Below are 20,201 nucleotides of genomic sequence, written 5' to 3' on the forward strand. Positions count from 1 at the left end.
ACCTGGTGAAGGTTAGTATAGAAGGACTAATAGAACAAGTCCCACACACTGCTACAAGCCCAAAAAATTTTTCAGAGCTAGATGCAGATAAAAATTATTTTTAATTTGCAACCTGGTGGAGGTTGGTATGGAAGGACTAATAGAACAAGTCCCACACACTGCTACAAGAAAAAAATTTTTTCAGAGCTAGATGCAGATAAAAATTATTTTTAATTTGCAACCTGGTGGAGGTTAGTATAGATGGACTAATAGAACAAGTCCCACACACTGCTACAAGCCCAAATTTTTTTTCAGAGCTAGATGCAGATAAAAATTATTTTTAATTTGCAACCTGGTGGAGGTTAGTATAGATGGACTAATAGAACAAGTCCCACACACTGCTACAAGCCCCAAAAAATTTTCAGAGCTAGATGCAGATAAAAATTATTTTTAATTTTCAACCTGGTGGAGGTTAGTATAGATGGACTAATAGAACAAGTCCCATACACTGATACAAGCCCAAATTTTTTTTCAGACCTAGATGCAGATAAAAATTATTTTTAATTTTCAACCTGGTGGAGGTTAGTATAGATGGACTAATAGAACAAGTCCCACACACTGCTACAAGCCCAATTTTTTTTTCAGAGCTAGATGCAGATAAAAATTATTTATAATTTGCAACCTTTTGGAGGTTAGTATAGATGGACTAATAGAACAAGTCCCACACACTGCTACAAGCCCAAATTTTTTTCAGAGCTAGATGCAGATAAAAATTATTTTTAATTTGCAACCTGGTGGAGGTTAGTATAGATGGACTAATAGAACAAGTCCCACACACTGCTACAAGCCCAATTTTTTTTCCAGAGCTAGATGCAGATAAAAATTATTTTTAGTTTGCAACCTGGTGGAGGTTAGTATAGATGGACTAATAGAACAAGTCCCACACACTGCTACAAGCCCACATTTTTTTTCAGAGCTAGATGCAGATAAAAATTATTTTTAATATGCAACCTGTTGGAGTTTAGTATAGATGGACTAATAGAACAAGTCCCACACACTGCTACAAGCCCACATTTTTTTTCAGAGCTAGATGCAGATAAAAATTATTTTTAATTTGCAACCTGGTGAAGGTTAGTATAGAAGAACGAATTGAACAAGTCCCACACACTGCTACAAGCCCAAATTTTTTTCAGAGCTAGATGCAGATAAAAATTATTTTTAATTTGCAACCTGGTGGAGGTTAGTATAGATGGACTAATAGAACAAGTCCCACACACTGCTACAAGCCCAATTTTTTTTTCAGAGCTAGATGCAGATAAAAATTATTTTTAATTTGCAACCTGGTGAAGGTTAGTATAGATGGACTAATAGAAAAAGTCCCACACACTGCTACAAGCCCCAAAAATTTTTCAGAGCTAGATGCAGATAAAAATTATTTTTAATTTTCAACCTGGTGGAGGTTAGTATAGATGGACTAATAGAACAAGTCCCATACACTGCTACAAGCCCAAATTTTTTTTCAGACCTAGATGCAGATAAAAATTATTTTTAATTTTCAACCTGGTGGAGGTTAGTATAGATGGACTAATAGAACAAGACCCACACACTGCTACGAGCCCAATTTTTTTTTCAGAGCTAGATGCAGATAAAAATTATTTTTAATTTGCAACCTGATGGAGGTTAGTATAGATGGACTAATAGAACAAGTCCTACACACTGCTACAAGCCCAAATTTTTTTTCAGACCTAGATGCAGATAAAAATTATTTTTAATTTGCAACCTGGTGGAGGTTAGTATAGATGGACTAATAGAACAATTCCCACACACTGCTACAATCCCAAATTTTTTTCAGAGCTAGATGCAGATAAAAAATATTTTTAATTTGCAACCTGGTGGAGGTTAGTATAGATGGACTAATAGAACAAGTCCCACACACTGTTGCAAGCCCAAATTTTTTTTCAGAGCAAGATGCAGATAAAAATTATTTTTAATTTGCAACCTGGTGAAGGTTAGCACAGAAGGACTAATAGAACAAGTCCCACACACTGCTACAAGCCCACATTTTTTTTCAGAGCTAGATGCAGATAAAAATTATTTTTAATTTGCAACCTGGTGGAGGTTAGTATAGATGGACTAATAGAACAAGTCCCACACACTTCTACAAGCCCACATTTTTTTTCAGAGCTAGATGCAGATAAAAATTATTTTTAATTTGCAACCTGGTGAAGGTTAGTATAGATGGACTAATAGAACAAGTCCCACACACTGCTACAAGCCCAAATATTTTTTCAGAGCTGGATACAGATTAAAATTATTTTTAATTTTCAACCTGGTGGAGGTTAGTATAGATGGACTAATAGAACAAGTCCCACACACTGCTACAAGCCCAATTTTTTTTCAGAGCTAGATGCAAATAATTTATTTTTTAATTTGCAACCTGGTGGAGGTTAGAATAAATGGACTAATAGAACAAGTCCCACACTGTGCTACAAGCCCAAATTTTTTTTTAGAGCTAGATGCACATAAAAATTATTTTTAATTTGCAACCTGATGGAGGTTAGTATGGAAGGACTAATAGATCAAGTCCCACACACTGTTACCAGCCCAATTTTTTTTTCAGAGCTAGATGCAGATAAAATTATTTTTAATTTGCAACCTGGTGGAGGTTAGTATAGATGGACTAATATAACAAGTCCCACACACTGCTACAAGCCAACTTTTTTTTCCAGAGCTAGATGCAGATAAAAATTATTTTTAATTTGCAACCTGGTGGAGGTTAGTATAGATGGACTAATAGAACAAGTCCCACACACTGCTACAAGCCCACATTTTTTTTCAGAGCTAGATGCAGATAAAAATTATTTTTAATATGCAACCTGGTGGAGTTTAGTATAGATGGACTAATAGAACAAGTCCCACACACTGATAAAAGCCCACATTTTTTTTCAGAGCTAGATGCAGATAAAAATTATTTTTAATTTGCAACCTGGTGGAGGTTAGTATAGATGGACCAATAGAACAAGTCCCAGACACTGCTACAAGCCCAAATTTTTTTCAGAGCTAGATGCAGATAAAAATTATTTTTAATTTGCAACCTGGTGAAGGTTAGTATAGAAGGACTAATAGAACAAGTCCCACACACTGCTACAAGCCCAAAAAATTTTTCAGAGCTAGATGCAGATAAAAATTATTTTTAATTTGCAACCTGGTGGAGGTTGGTATGGAAGGACTAATAGAACAAGTCCCACACACTGCTACAAGAAAATTTTTTTTTCAGAGCTAGATGCAGATAAAAATTATTTTTAATTTGCAACCTGGTGGAGGTTAGTATAGATGGACTAATAGAACAAGTCCCACACACTGCTACAAGCCCAAATTTTTTTTCAGAGCTAGATGCAGATAAAAATTATTTTTAATTTGCAACCTGGTGGAGGTTAGTATAGATGGACTAATAGAACAAGTCCCACACACTGCTACAAGCACCAAAAAATTTTCAGAGCTAGATGCAGATAAAAATTATTTTTAATTTTCAACCTGGTGGAGGTTAGTATAGATGGACTAATAGAACAAGTCCCATACACTGATACAAGCCCAAATTTTTTTTCAGAGCTAGATGCAGATAAAAATTATTTTTAATTTGCAACCTGATGGAGGTTAGTATAGATGGACTAATAGAACAAGTCCCACACACTGCTACAAGCCCACATTTTTTTTCAGAGCTAGATGCAGATAAAAATTAGTTTTAATTTGCAACCTGGTGGAGGTTAGTATAGATGAACAAATAGAACAAGTCCCACACACTGCTACAAGCCCAAATTTTTTTTCAGAGCTAGATGCAGATAAAAATTATTTTTAACTTGCAACCTGGTGGAGGTTAGTATAGATGGACTAATAGAACAAGTCCCACACACTGCTACAAGCCCAATTTTTTTTTCAGAGCTAGATGCAGATAAAAATTATTTTTAATTTGCAACCTGGTGGAGGTTAGTATAGATGGACTAATAGAACAAGTCCCACACACTGATACAAGCCCACATTTTTTTTCAGAGCTAGATGCAGATAAAAATTATTTTTAATTTGCAACCTGGTGAAGGTTAGTATAGATGGACTAATAGAACAAGTCCCACACACTGCTACAAGCCCAAATATTTTTTCAGAGCTGGATACAGATTAAAATTATTTTTAATTTTCAACCTGGTGGAGGTTAGTATAGTTGGACTAATAGAACAAGTCCCACACACTGCTACAAGCCCAATTTTTTTTCAGAGCTAGATGCAAATAACTTATTTTTTAATTTGCAACCTGGTGGAGGTTAGAATAAATGGACTAATAGAACAAGTCCCACACTGTGCTACAAGCCCAAATTTTTTTTAGAGCTAGATGCACGTAAAAATTATTTTCAATTTGCAACCTGATGGAGGTTAGTATGGAAGGACTAATAGATCAAGTCCCACACACTGTTACCAGCCCAATTTTTTTTTCAGAGCTAGATGCAGATAAAATTATTTTTAATTTGCAACCTGGTGGAGGTTAGTATAGATGGACTAATATAACAAGTCCCACACACTGCTACAAGCCCACTTTTTTTTCCAGAGCTAGATGCAGATAAAAATTATTTTTAATTTGCAACCTGGTGGAGGTTAGTATAGATGGACTAATAGAACAAGTCCCACACACTGCTACAAGCCCACATTTTTTTTCAGAGCTAGATGCAGATAAAAATTATTTTTAATATGCAACCTGGTGGAGTTTAGTATAGATGGACTAATAGAACAAGTCCCACACACTGATAAAAGCCCACATTTTTTTTCAGAGCTAGATGCAGATAAAAATTATTTTTAATTTGCAACCTGGTGGAGGTTAGTATAGATGGACCAATAGAACAAGTCCCAGACACTGCTACAAGCCCAAATTTTTTTCAGAGCTAGATGCAGATAAAAATTATTTTTAATTTGCAACCTGGTGAAGGTTAGTATAGAAGGACTAATAGAACAAGTCCCACACACTGCTACAAGCCCAAAAAATTTTTCAGAGCTAGATGCAGATAAAAATTATTTTTAATTTGCAACCTGGTGGAGGTTGGTATGGAAGGACTAATAGAACAAGTCCCACACACTGCTACAAGAAAAAAATTTTTTCAGAGCTAGATGCAGATAAAAATTATTTTTAATTTGCAACCTGGTGGAGGTTAGTATAGATGGACTAATAGAACAAGTCCCACACACTGCTACAAGCCCAAATTTTTTTTCAGAGCTAGATGCAGATAAAAATTATTTTTAATTTGCAACCTGGTGGAGGTTAGTATAGATGGACTAATAGAACAAGTCCCACACACTGCTACAAGCCCCAAAAAATTTTCAGAGCTAGATGCAGATAAAAATTATTTTTAATTTTCAACCTGGTGGAGGTTAGTATAGATGGACTAATAGAACAAGTCCCATACACTGATACAAGCCCAAATTTTTTTTCAGACCTAGATGCAGATAAAAATTATTTTTAATTTTCAACCTGGTGGAGGTTAGTATAGATGGACTAATAGAACAAGTCCCACACACTGCTACAAGCCCAATTTTTTTTTCAGAGCTAGATGCAGATAAAAATTATTTATAATTTGCAACCTTTTGGAGGTTAGTATAGATGGACTAATAGAACAAGTCCCACACACTGCTACAAGCCCAAATTTTTTTCAGAGCTAGATGCAGATAAAAATTATTTTTAATTTGCAACCTGGTGGAGGTTAGTATAGATGGACTAATAGAACAAGTCCCACACACTGCTACAAGCCCAATTTTTTTTCCAGAGCTAGATGCAGATAAAAATTATTTTTAGTTTGCAACCTGGTGGAGGTTAGTATAGATGGACTAATAGAACAAGTCCCACACACTGCTACAAGCCCACATTTTTTTTCAGAGCTAGATGCAGATAAAAATTATTTTTAATATGCAACCTGTTGGAGTTTAGTATAGATGGACTAATAGAACAAGTCCCACACACTGCTACAAGCCCACATTTTTTTTCAGAGCTAGATGCAGATAAAAATTATTTTTAATTTGCAACCTGGTGAAGGTTAGTATAGAAGAACGAATTGAACAAGTCCCACACACTGCTACAAGCCCAAATTTTTTTTCAGAGCTAGATGCAGATAAAAATTATTTTTAATTTGCAACCTGGTGGAGGTTAGTATAGATGGACTAATAGAACAAGTCCCACACACTGCTACAAGCCCAAATTTTTTTTCAGAGCTAGATGCAGATAAAAATTATTTTTAATTTGCAACCTGCTGAAGGTTAGTATAGATGGACTAATAGAAAAAGTCCCACACACTGCTACAAGCCCCAAAAATTTTTCAGAGCTAGATGCAGATAAAAATTATTTTTAATTTTCAACCTGGTGGAGGTTAGTATAGATGGACTAATAGAACAAGTCCCATACACTGCTACAAGCCCAAATTTTTTTTCAGACCTAGATGCAGATAAAAATTATTTTTAATTTTCAACCTGGTGGAGGTTATTATAGATGGACTAATAGAACAAGACCCACACACTGCTACGAGCCCAATTTTTTTTTCAGAGCTAGATGCAGATAAAAATTATTTTTAATTTGCAACCTGATGGAGGTTAGTATAGATGGACTAATAGAACAAGTCCTACACACTGCTACAAGCCCAAATTTTTTTTCAGACCTAGATGCAGATAAAAATTATTTTTAATTTGCAACCTGGTGGAGGTTAGTATAGATGGACTAATAGAACAATTCCCACACACTGCTACAATCCCAAATTTTTTTCAGAGCTAGATGCAGATAAAAAATATTTTTAATTTGCAACCTGGTGGAGGTTAGTATAGATGGACTAATAGAACAAGTCCCACACACTGTTGCAAGCCCAAATTTTTTTTCAGAGCAAGATGCAGATAAAAATTATTTTTAATTTGCAACCTGGTGAAGGTTAGCACAGAAGGACTAATAGAACAAGTCCCACACACTGCTACAAGCCCACATTTTTTTTCAGAGCTAGATGCAGATAAAAATTATTTTTAATTTGCAACCTGGTGGAGGTTAGTATAGATGGACTAATAGAACAAGTCCCACACACTTCTACAAGCCCACATTTTTTTTCAGAGCTAGATGCAGATAAAAATTATTTTTAATTTGCAACCTGGTGAAGGTTAGTATAGATGGACTAATAGAACAAGTCCCACACACTGCTACAAGCCCAAATATTTTTTCAGAGCTGGATACAGATTAAAATTATTTTTAATTTTCAACCTGGTGGAGGTTAGTATAGATGGACTAATAGAACAAGTCCCACACACTGCTACAAGCCCAATTTTTTTTCAGAGCTAGATGCAAATAATTTATTTTTTAATTTGCAACCTGGTGGAGGTTAGAATAAATGGACTAATAGAACAAGTCCCACACTGTGCTACAAGCCCAAATTTTTTTTCAGAGCTAGATGCAGATAAAAATTATTTTTAATTTGCAACCTGCTGAAGGTTAGTATAGATGGACTAATGGAAAAAGTCCCACACACTGCTACAAGCCCCAAAAATTTTTCAGAGCTAGATGCAGATAAAAATTATTTTTAATTTTCAACCTGGTGGAGGTTAGTATAGATGGACTAATAGAACAAGTCCCATACACTGCTACAAGCCCAAATTTTTTTTCAGACCTAGATGCAGATAAAAATTATTTTTAATTTTCAACCTGGTGGAGGTTAGTATAGATGGACTAATAGAACAAGACCCACACACTGCTACGAGCCCAATTTTTTTTTCAGAGCTAGATGCAGATAAAAATTATTTTTAATTTGCAACCTGATGGAGGTTAGTATAGATGGACTAATAGAACAAGTCCTACACACTGCTACAAGCCCAAATTTTTTTTCAGACCTAGATGCAGATAAAAATTATTTTTAATTTGCAACCTGGTGGAGGTTAGTATAGATGGACTAATAGAACAATTCCCACACACTGCTACAATCCCAAATTTTTTTCAGAGCTAGATGCAGATAAAAAATATTTTTAATTTGCAACCTGGTGGAGGTTAGTATAGATGGACTAATAGAACAAGTCCCACACACTGTTGCAAGCCCAAATTTTTTTTCAGAGCAAGATGCAGATAAAAATTATTTTTAATTTGCAACCTGGTGAAGGTTAGCACAGAAGGACTAATAGAACAAGTCCCACACACTGCTACAAGCCCACATTTTTTTTCAGAGCTAGATGCAGATAAAGATTATTTTTAATTTGCAACCTGGTGGAGGTTAGTATAGATGGACTAATAGAACAAGTCCCACACACTTCTACAAGCCCACATTTTTTTTCAGAGCTAGATGCAGATAAAAATTATTTTTAATTTGCAACCTGGTGAAGGTTAGTATAGATGGACTAATAGAACAAGTCCCACACACTGCTACAAGCCCAAATATTTTTTCAGAGCTGGATACAGATTAAAATTATTTTTAATTTTCAACCTGGTGGAGGTTAGTATAGATGGACTAATAGAACAAGTCCCACACACTGCTACAAGCCCAATTTTTTTTCAGAGCTAGATGCAAATAATTTATTTTTTAATTTGCAACCTGGTGGAGGTTAGAATAAATGGACTAATAGAACAAGTCCCACACTGTGCTACAAGCCCAAATTTTTTTTTAGAGCTAGATGCACATAAAAATTATTTTTAATTTGCAACCTGATGGAGGTTAGTATGGAAGGACTAATAGATCAAGTCCCACACACTGTTACCAGCCCAATTTTTTTTTCAGAGCTAGATGCAGATAAAATTATTTTTAATTTGCAACCTGGTGGAGGTTAGTATAGATGGACTAATATAACAAGTCCCACACACTGCTACAAGCCCACTTTTTTTTCCAGAGCTAGATGCAGATAAAAATTATTTTTAATTTGCAACCTGGTGGAGGTTAGTATAGATGGACTAATAGAACAAGTCCCACACACTGCTACAAGCCCACATTTTTTTTCAGAGCTAGATGCAGATAAAAATTATTTTTAATATGCAACCTGGTGGAGTTTAGTACAGATGGACTAATAGAACAAGTCCCACACACTGATAAAAGCCCACATTTTTTTTCAGAGCTAGATGCAGATAAAAATTATTTTTAATTTGCAACCTGGTGAAGGTTAGTATAGAAGGACTAATAGAACAAGTCCCACACACTGCTACAAGCCCAAAAAATTTTTCAGAGCTAGATGTAGATAAAAATTATTTTTAATTTGCAACCTGGTGGAGGTTGGTATAGATGGACTAATAGAACAAGTCCCACACACTGCTACAAGCCCACATTTTTTTTCAGAGCTAGATGCAGATAAAAATTATTTTTAATATGCAACCTGTTGGAGTTTAGTATAGATGGACTAATAGAACAAGTCCCACACACTGCTACAAGCCCACATTTTTTTTCAGAGCTAGATGCAGATAAAAATTATTTTTAATTTGCAACCTGGTGAAGGTTAGTATAGAAGAACTAATAGAACAAGTCCCACACACTGCTACAAGCCCAAATTTTTTTCATAGCTAGATGCAGATAAAAATTATTTTTAATTTGCAACCTGGTGGAGGTTAGTATAGATGGACTAATAGAACAAGTCCCACACACTGCTACAAGCCCAAATTTTTTTTCAGAGCTAGATGCAGATAAAAATTATTTTTAATTTGCAACCTGGTGAAGGTTAGTATAGAAGGACTAATAGAACAAGTCCCACACACTGCTACAAGCCCAAAAAATTTTTCAGAGCTAGATGCAGATAAAAATTATTTTTAATTTGCAACCTGGTGGAGGTTGGTATGGAAGGACTAATAGAACAAGTCCCACACACTGCTACAAGACCAAATTTTTTTTCAGAGCTAGATGCAGTTAAAAATTATTTTTAATTTGCAACCTGGTGGAGGTTAGTATAGATGGACTAATAGAACAAGTCCCACACACTGCTACAAGCCCAAATTTTTTTTCAGAGCTAGATGCAGATAAAAATTATTTTTAATTTGCAACCTGGTGGAGGTTAGTATAGATGGACTAATAGAACAAGTCCCACACACTGCTACAAGCCCCAAAAAAATTTTCAGAGCTAGATGCAGATAAAATTATTTTTAATTTTCAACCTGGTGGAGGTTAGTATAGATGGACTAATAGAACAAGTCCCATACACTGATACAAGCCCAAATTTTTTTTCAGACCTAGATGCAGATAAAAATTATTTTTAATTTTCAACCTGGTGGAGGTTAGTATAGATGGACTAATAGAACAAGTCCCACACACTGCTACAAGCCCAATTTTTTTTTCAGAGCTAGATGCAGATAAAAATTATTTATAATTTGCAACCTTTTGGAGGTTAGTATAGATGGACTAATAGAACAAGTCCCACACACTGCTACAAGCCCAAATTTTTTTCAGAGCTAGATGCAGATAAAAATTATTTTTAATTTGCAACCTGGTGGAGGTTAGTATAGATGGACTAATAGAACAAGTCCCACACACTGCTACAAGCCCACATTTTTTTTCAGAGCTAGATGCAGATAAAAATTATTTTTAATATGCAACCTGTTGGAGTTTAGTATAGATGGACTAATAGAACAAGTACCACACACTGCTACAAGCCCACATTTTTTTTCAGAGCTAGATGCAGATAAAAATTATTTTTAATTTGCAACCTGGTGAAGGTTAGTATAGAAGAACGAATTGAACAAGTCCCACACACTGCTACAAGCCCAAATTTTTTTTCAGAGCTAGATGCAGATAAAAATTATTTTTAATTTGCAACCTGGTGGAGGTTAGTATAGATGGACTAATAGAACAAGTCCCACACACTGCTACAAGCCCAAATTTTTTTTCAGAGCTAGATGCAGATAAAAATTATTTTTAATTTGCAACCTGCTGAAGGTTAGTATAGATGGACTAATAGAAAAAGTCCCACACACTGCTACAAGCCCCAAAAATTTTTCAGAGCTAGATGCAGATAAAAATTATTTTTAATTTTCAACCTGGTGGAGGTTAGTATAGATGGACTAATAGAACAAGTCCCATACACTGCTACAAGCCCAAATTTTTTTTCAGACCTAGATGCAGATAAAAATTATTTTTAATTTTCAACCTGGTGGAGGTTAGTATAGATGGACTAATAGAACAAGACCCACACACTGCTACGAGCCCAATTTTTTTTTCAGAGCTAGATGCAGATAAAAATTATTTTTAATTTGCAACCTGATGGAGGTTAGTATAGATGGACTAATAGAACAAGTCCTACACACTGCTACAAGCCCAAATTTTTTTTCAGACCTAGATGCAGATAAAAATTATTTTTAATTTGCAACCTGGTGGAGGTTAGTATAGATGGACTAATAGAACAATTCCCACACACTGCTACAATCCCAAATTTTTTTCAGAGCTAGATGCAGATAAAAAATATTTTTAATTTGCAACCTGGTGGAGGTTAGTATAGATGGACTAATAGAACAAGTCCCACACACTGTTGCAAGCCCAAATTTTTTTTCAGAGCAAGATGCAGATAAAAATTATTTTTAATTTGCAACCTGGTGAAGGTTAGCACAGAAGGACTAATAGAACAAGTCCCACACACTGCTACAAGCCCACATTTTTTTTCAGAGCTAGATGCAGATAAAAATTATTTTTAATTTGCAACCTGGTGGAGGTTAGTATAGATGGACTAATAGAACAAGTCCCACACACTTCTACAAGCCCACATTTTTTTTCAGAGCTAGATGCAGATAAAAATTATTTTTAATTTGCAACCTGGTGAAGGTTAGTATAGATGGACTAATAGAACAAGTCCCACACACTGCTACAAGCCCAAATATTTTTTCAGAGCTGGATACAGATTAAAATTATTTTTAATTTTCAACCTGGTGGAGGTTAGTATAGATGGACTAATAGAACAAGTCCCACACACTGCTACAAGCCCAATTTTTTTTCAGAGCTAGATGCAAATAATTTATTTTTTAATTTGCAACCTGGTGGAGGTTAGAATAAATGGACTAATAGAACAAGTCCCACACTGTGCTACAAGCCCAAATTTTTTTTTAGAGCTAGATGCACATAAAAATTATTTTTAATTTGCAACCTGATGGAGGTTAGTATGGAAGGACTAATAGATCAAGTCCCACACACTGTTACCAGCCCAATTTTTTTTTCAGAGCTAGATGCAGATAAAATTATTTTTAATTTGCAACCTGGTGGAGGTTAGTATAGATGGACTAATATAACAAGTCCCACACACTGCTACAAGCCCACTTTTTTTTCCAGAGCTAGATGCAGATAAAAATTATTTTTAATTTGCAACCTGGTGGAGGTTAGTATAGATGGACTAATAGAACAAGTCCCACACACTGCTACAAGCCCACATTTTTTTTCAGAGCTAGATGCAGATAAAAATTATTTTTAATATGCAACCTGGTGGAGTTTAGTACAGATGGACTAATAGAACAAGTCCCACACACTGATAAAAGCCCACATTTTTTTTCAGAGCTAGATGCAGATAAAAATTATTTTTAATTTGCAACCTGGTGGAGGTTAGTATAGATGGACCAATAGAACAAGTCCCACACACTGCTACAAGCCCAAATTTTTTTCAGAGCTAGATGCAGATAAAAATTATTTTTAATTTGCAACCTGGTGAAGGTTAGTATAGAAGGACTAATAGAACAAGTCCCACACACTGCTACAAGCCCAAAAAATTTTTCAGAGCTAGATGTAGATAAAAATTATTTTTAATTTGCAACCTGGTGGAGGTTGGTATGGAAGGACTAATAGAACAAGTCCCACACACTGCTACAAGACCAAATTTTTTTTCAGATCTAGATGCAGTTAAAAATTATTTTTAATTTGCAACCTGGTGGAGGTTAGTATAGATGGACTAATAGAACAAGTCCCACACACTGCTACAAGCCCAAATTTTTTTTCAGAGCTAGATGCAGATAAAAATTATTTTTAATTTGCAACGTGGTGGAGGTTAGTATAGATGGACTAATAGAACAAGTCCCACACACTGCTACAAGCCCCAAAAAATTTTCAGAGCTAGATGCAGATAAAAATTATTTTTAATTTTCAACCTGGTGGAGGTTAGTATAGATGGACTAATAGAACAGGTCCCATACACTGATACAAGCCCAAATTTTTTTTCAGACCTAGATGCAGATAAAAATTATTTTTAATTTTCAACCTGGTGGAGGTTAGTATAGATGGACTAATAGAACAAGTCCCACACACTGCTACAAGCCCAATTTTTTTTTCAGAGCTAGATGCAGATAAAAATTATTTATAATTTGCAACCTTTTGGAGGTTAGTATAGATGGACTAATAGAACAAGTCCCACACACTGCTACAACCCCAATTTTTTTCAGAGCTAGATGCAGATAAAAAATATTTTTAATTTGCAACCTGGTGGAGGTTAGTATAGATGGACTAATAGAACAAGTCCCAAACACTGCTACAAGCCCAATTTTTTTTCCAGAGCTGGATGCAGATAAAAAGTATTTTTAGTTTGCAACCTGGTGAAGGTTAGTATAGATGGACTAATAGAACAAGTCCCACACACTGCTACAAGCCCACATTTTTTTTCAGAGCTAGATGCAGATAAAAATTATTTTTAATATGCAACCTGTTGGAGTTTAGTATAGATGGACTAATAGAACAAGTCCCACACACTGCTACAAGCCCACATTTTTTTTCAGAGCTAGATGCAGATAAAAATTATTTTTAATTTGCAACCTGGTGAAGGTTAGTATAGAAGAACTAATAGAACAAGTCCCACACACTGCTACAAGCCCAAATTTTTTTTCAGAGCTAGATGCAGATAAAAATTATTTTTAATTTGCAACCTGGTGGAGGTTAGTATAGATGGACTAATAGAACAAGTCCCACACACTGCTACAAGCCCAAATTTTTTTTCAGAGCTAGATGCAGATAAAAATTATTTTTAATTTGCAACCTGGTGAAGGTTAGTATAGAAGGACTAATAGAACAAGTCCCACACACTGCTACAAGCCCAAAAAATTTTTCAGAGCTAGATGCAGATAAAAATTATTTTTAATTTGCAACCTGGTGGAGGTTGGTATGGAAGGACTAATAGAACAAGTCCCACACACTGCTACAAGACCAAATTTTTTTTCAGAGCTAGATGCAGTTAAAAATTATTTTTAATTTGCAACCTGGTGGAGGTTAGTATAGATGGACTAATAGAACAAGTCCCACACACTGCTACAAGCCCAAATTTTTTTTCAGAGCTAGATGCAGATAAAAATTATTTTTAATTTGCAACCTGGTGGAGGTTAGTATAGATGGACTAATAGAACAAGTCCCACACACTGCTACAAGCCCCAAAAAAATTTTCAGAGCTAGATGCAGATAAAAATTATTTTTAATTTTCAACCTGGTGGAGGTTAGTATAGATGGACTAATAGAACAAGTCCCATACACTGATACAAGCCCAAATTTTTTTTCAGACCTAGATGCAGATAAAAATTATTTTTAATTTTCAACCTGGTGGAGGTTAGTATAGATGGACTAATAGAACAAGTCCCACACACTGCTACAAGCCCAATTTTTTTTTCAGAGCTAGATGCAGATAAAAATTATTTATAATTTGCAACCTTTTGGAGGTTAGTATAGATGGACTAATAGAACAAGTCCCACACACTGCTACAAGCCCAAATTTTTTTCAGAGCTAGATGCAGATAAAAATTATTTTTAATTTGCAACCTGGTGGAGGTTAGTATAGATGGACTAATAGAACAAGTCCCACACACTGCTACAAGCCCAATTTTTTTTCCAGAGCTAGATGCAGATAAAAATTATTTTTAGTTTGCAACCTGGTGGAGGTTAGTATAGATGGACTAATAGAACAAGTCCCACACACTGCTACAAGCCCACATTTTTTTTCAGAGCTAGATGCAGATAAAAATTATTTTTAATTTGCAACCTGGTGAAGGTTAGTATAGAAGAACTAATAGAACAAGTCCCACACACTGCTACAAGCCCAAATTTTTTTTCAGAGCTAGATGCAGATAAAAATTATTTTTAATTTGCAACCTGGTGGAGGTTAGTATAGATGGACTAATAGAACAAGTCCCACACACTGCTACAAGCCCAAATTTTTTTTCAGAGCTAGATGCAGATAAAAATTATTTTTAATTTGCAACCTGGTGAAGGTTAGTATAGATGGACTAATAGAAAAAGTCCCACACACTGCTACAAGCCCCAAAAATTTTTCAGAGCTAGATGCAGATAAAAATTATTTTTAATTTTCAACCTGGTGGAGGTTAGTATAGATGGACTAATAGAACAAGTCCCATACACTGCTACAAGCCCAAATTTTTTTTCAGACCTAGATGCAGATAAAAATTATTTTTAATTTTCAACCTGGTGGAGGTTAGTATAGATGGACTAATAGAACAAGACCCACACACTGCTACGAGCCCAATTTTTTTTTCAGAGCTAGATGCAGATAAAAATTATTTTTAATTTGCAACCTGATGGAGGTTAGTATAGATGGACTAATAGAACAAGTCCCACACACTGCTACAAGCCCACATTTTTTTTCAGAGCTAGATGCAGATAAAAATTATTTTTAATTTGCAACCTGGTGGAGGTTAGTATATATGGACTAATAGAACAAGTCCTACACACTGCTACAAGCCCAAATTTTTTTTCAGACCTAGATGCAGATAAAAATTATTTTTAATTTGCAACCTGGTGGAGGTTAGTATAGATGGACTAATAGAACAAGTCCCACACACTGCTACAATCCCAAATTTTTTTCAGAGCTAGATGCAGATAAAAAATATTTTTAATTTGCAACCTGGTGGAGGTTAGTATAGATGGACTAATAGAACAAGTCCCACACACTGTTGCAAGCCCAAATTTTTTTTCAGAGCAAGATGCAGATAAAAATTATTTTTAATTTGCAACCTGGTGAAGGTTAGTACAGAAGGACTAATAGAACAAGTCCCACACACTGCTACAAGCCCACATTTTTTTTCAGAGCTAGATGCAGATAAAAATTATTTTTAATTTGCAACCTGGTGGAGGTTAGTATAGATGGACTAATAGAACAAGTCCCACACACTGCTGCAAGCCCAAATTTTTTTTCAGAGCTAGATGCAGATAAAAATTATTTTTAATTTGCAACCTGGTGAAGGTTAGTATAGAAGGACTAATAGAACAAGTCCCACACACTGCTACAAGCCCAAAAATTTTTTCAGAGCTAGATGCAGATAAAAATAATTTTTAATTTGCAACCTGGTGGAGGTTAGTATATATGGACTAATAGAACAAGTCCTACACACTGCCACAAGCCCAAATTTTTTTTCAGACCTAGATGCAGATAAAAATTATTTTTAATTTGCAACCTGGTGGAGGTTAGTATAGATGGACTAATAGAACAAGACCCACACACTGCTACAATCCCAAATTTTTTTCAGAGCTAGATGCAGATAAAAAATATTTTTAATTTGCAACCTGGTGGAGGTTAGTTTAGATGGACTAATAGAACAAGTCCCACACACTGCTACAAGCCAAAGTTTTTTTCCAGATCTAGATGCAGATAAAAATTATTTTTAATTTGCAACCTGGTGGAGGTTAGTATAGATGGACTAATAGAAAAAGTCCCACACACTGCTACAAGCCCAATTTTTTCAGAGCTAGATGCAGATAAAAAATATTTTCAATTTGCAACCTGGTGAAGGTTAGTATAGATGGTCTAATAGAAAAAGTCCCACACACTGCTACAAGCCCCAAAAATTTTTCAGAGCTAGATGCAGATAAAAATTATATTTAATTTTCAACCTGGTGGAGGTTAGTTTAGATGGACTAATAGAACAAGTCCCATACACTGCTACAAGCCCAAATTTTTTTTCAGACCTAGATGCAGATAAAAATTATTTTTAATTTTCAACCTGGTGGAGGTTAGTATAGATGGACTAATAGAACAAGACCCACACACTGCTACGAGCCAATTTTTTTTTTTCAGAGCTAGATGCAGATAAAAATTATTTTTAATTTGCAACCTGATGGAGGTTAGTATAGATGGACTAATAGAACAAGTCCCACACACTGCTACAAGCCCAATTTTTTTTCAGAGCTAGATGCAGATAAAAATTATTTTTAATTTGCAACCTGGTGGAGGTTAGTATAGATGGACTAATAGAACAAGTCCCATACACTGCTACAAGCCCAATTTTTTTTCCAGAGCTAGATACAGATAAAAATTATTTTTAGTTTGCAACCTGGTGGAGGTTAGTATAGATGGACTAATAGAACAAGTCCCACACACTGCTACAAGCCCACATTTTTTTTCAGAGCTAGATGCAGATAAAAATTATTTTTAATATGCAACCTGTTGGAGTATAGTATAGATGGACTAATAGAACAAGTCCCACACACTGCTACAAGCCCACATTTTTTTTCAGAGCTAGATGCAGATAAAAATTATTTTTAATTTGCAACCTGGTGAAGGTTAGTATAGAAGGACTAATAGAACAAGTCCCACACACTGCTACAAGCCCAAATTTTTTTTCAGAGCTAGATGCAGATAAAAAATTTTTTTAATTTGCAACCTGATGGAGGTTAGTATAGATGGACTAATAGAACAAGTCCCACACACTGCTACAAGCCCAAATATTTTTTCAGAGCTAGATGCAGATAAAAATTATTTTTAATTTGCAACCTGGTGAAGGTTAGTATAGATGGACTAATAGAAAAAGTCCCACACACTGCTACAAGCCCCAAAAATTTTTCAGAGCTAGATGCAGATAAAAATTATTTTTAATTTTCAACCTGGTGGAGGTTAGTATAGATGGACTAATAGAACAAGTCCCATACACTGCTACAAGCCCAAATTTTTTTTCAGACCTAGATGCAGATAAAAATTATTTTTAATTTTCAACCTGGTGGAGGTTAGTATAGATGGACTAATAGAACAAGACCCACACACTGCTGCGAGCCCAATTTTTTTTTCAGAGCTAGATGCAGATAAAAATTATTTTTAATTTGCAACCTGATGGAGGTTAGTATAGATGGACTAATAGAACAAGTCCCACACACTGCTACAAGCCCACATTTCTTTTCAGAGCTAGATGCAGATAAAAATTATTTTTAATTTGCAACCTGGTGGAGGTTAGTATATATGGACTAATAGAACAAGTCCCACACACTGCTACAAGCCCACATTTTTTTTCAGAGCTAGATGCAGATAAAAATTATTTTTAATTTGCAACCTGGTGGAGGTTAGTATAGATGGACTAATAGAACAAGTCCCGCACACTGCTACAAGCCGAAAAAAATTTTCAGAGCTAGATGCAGATAAAAATTATTTTTAATTTTCAACCTGGTTTAGGTTAGTATAGATGCACTAATAGAACAAGTCTCACACACTGCTACAAGCCCAAATTTTTTTTCAGAACTAGATACAGATAAAAATTATTATTAATTTGCAGCCTGGTGGAGGTTAGTATAGATGGACTAATAGAACAAGTCCCACACACTGCTACAAGCCCCAAAATTTTTTCAGACCTAGATGCAGTTAAAAATTATTTTTCATTTTCAACCTGGTGGAGTTTAGTATAGATGGTCTAATAGAACAAGTCCCACACACTGCTACAAGCCCAAAAAAATTTTCAGAACTAGATGCAGATAAAAATTATTTTTAATTTTCAACCTGGTGGAGGTTAGTATAGATGGACTAATAGAACAAGTCCCACACACTGCTACATGCCCAAATTTTTTTTCAGAGCTAGATGCAGATAAAAATTATTTTTACTTTGCAATCTGATGGAGGTTAGTATACAAGGACTAATAGAACAAGTCCCACACACTGCTACAAGCCCAATTTTTTTTTCAGAGCTAGATGCAGATAAAAATTATTTTTAATTTGCAACCTGGTGGAGGTTAGTATAGATGGACTAATAGAACAAGTCCCACACACTGCTACAAGCCCAAATTTTTTTTCAGAGCTAGATGCAGATAAAAATTATTTTTAATTTGCAACCTGGTGGAGGTTAGCATGGATGGACTAATAGAACAAGTCCCACACTCTGCTACAAGCCCAAATTTTTTTTCAGAGATAGATACAGATTAAAATTATTTTTAATTTGCAACCGGGTGGAGGTTAGTATAATGGACTAATAGAACAAGTCACACACACTGCTATAAGCACAATTTTTTTTCAGAGCTAGATGCAAATAATTTTTTTTTTTAATTTGCAACCTGGTGGAGGTTAGTAGAGATGGACTAATAGAACAAGTCCCACACAGTGCTACAAGCCCAAATTTTTTTTTAGAGCTAGATGCAGGTAAAAATTATTTTTAATTTGCAACCTGATGGAGGTTAGTATGGAAGGACTAATAGACCAAGTCCCAAACACTGTTACAAGCCCAATTTTTTTTTCAGAGCTAGATGCAGATAAAATTATTTTTAATTTGCAACCTGGTGGAGGTTAGTATAGATTGACTAATAGAACAAGTCCCACACACTGCTACAAGCCCAATTTTTTTTTCAGAGCTAGATGCAGATAAAAATTATTTTTAATTTGCATCCTGGTGGAGGTTAGCATAGATGGACTAATAGAACAAGTCCCACACACTGCTACAAGCCCAATTTTTTTTTCAGAACTAGATGCAGATAAAAATTATTTTTAATTTGCAACTTGGTGGAGGTTAGTATAGATGGACTAGTAGAACAAGTCCCACACACTGCTACAAGCCCAATTTTTTTTCAGAGCTACATGCAGAAAAAAATTATTTTTAAATTGCAACCTGGTGGAGGTTAGTATAGATGGACTAATAGAACAAGTCCCACACAATGCTACAAGCCCAATTTTTTTTTTCAGAGCTAGATGCAGATAAAAAATATTTTTAATTTGCAACCTGGTGGAGGTTAGTATAGGTGGACTAATAGAAAAAGTCCCACACACTGCTACAAGCCCAAATTTTTTTTCAGAGCTAGATGCAGATAAAAAATATTTTTCATTTGCAACCTGGTGGAGGTTAGTATAGATGGACTAATAGAACAAGTCCCACACACTGCTACAAGCCCAAAATTTTTTTCAGAGCTAGATACAGTTTAAAATTATTTTTAATTTGCAACCTGGTGGAGGTTAGTATAGATGGACTAATAGAACAAGTCCCACACACAGCTACAAGCCCAAAAATTTTTTAAGAGCTAGATGCAGATAAAAATTATTTTTAATTTTCAA

Source organism: Phyllobates terribilis, unplaced genomic scaffold, assembly GCF_046119375.1.
Source record: "Phyllobates terribilis strain yellow unplaced genomic scaffold, ASM4611937v1 Scaffold_1__5_contigs__length_1240528914, whole genome shotgun sequence".
NCBI classification, from domain to species: domain Eukaryota; kingdom Metazoa; phylum Chordata; class Amphibia; order Anura; family Dendrobatidae; genus Phyllobates; species Phyllobates terribilis.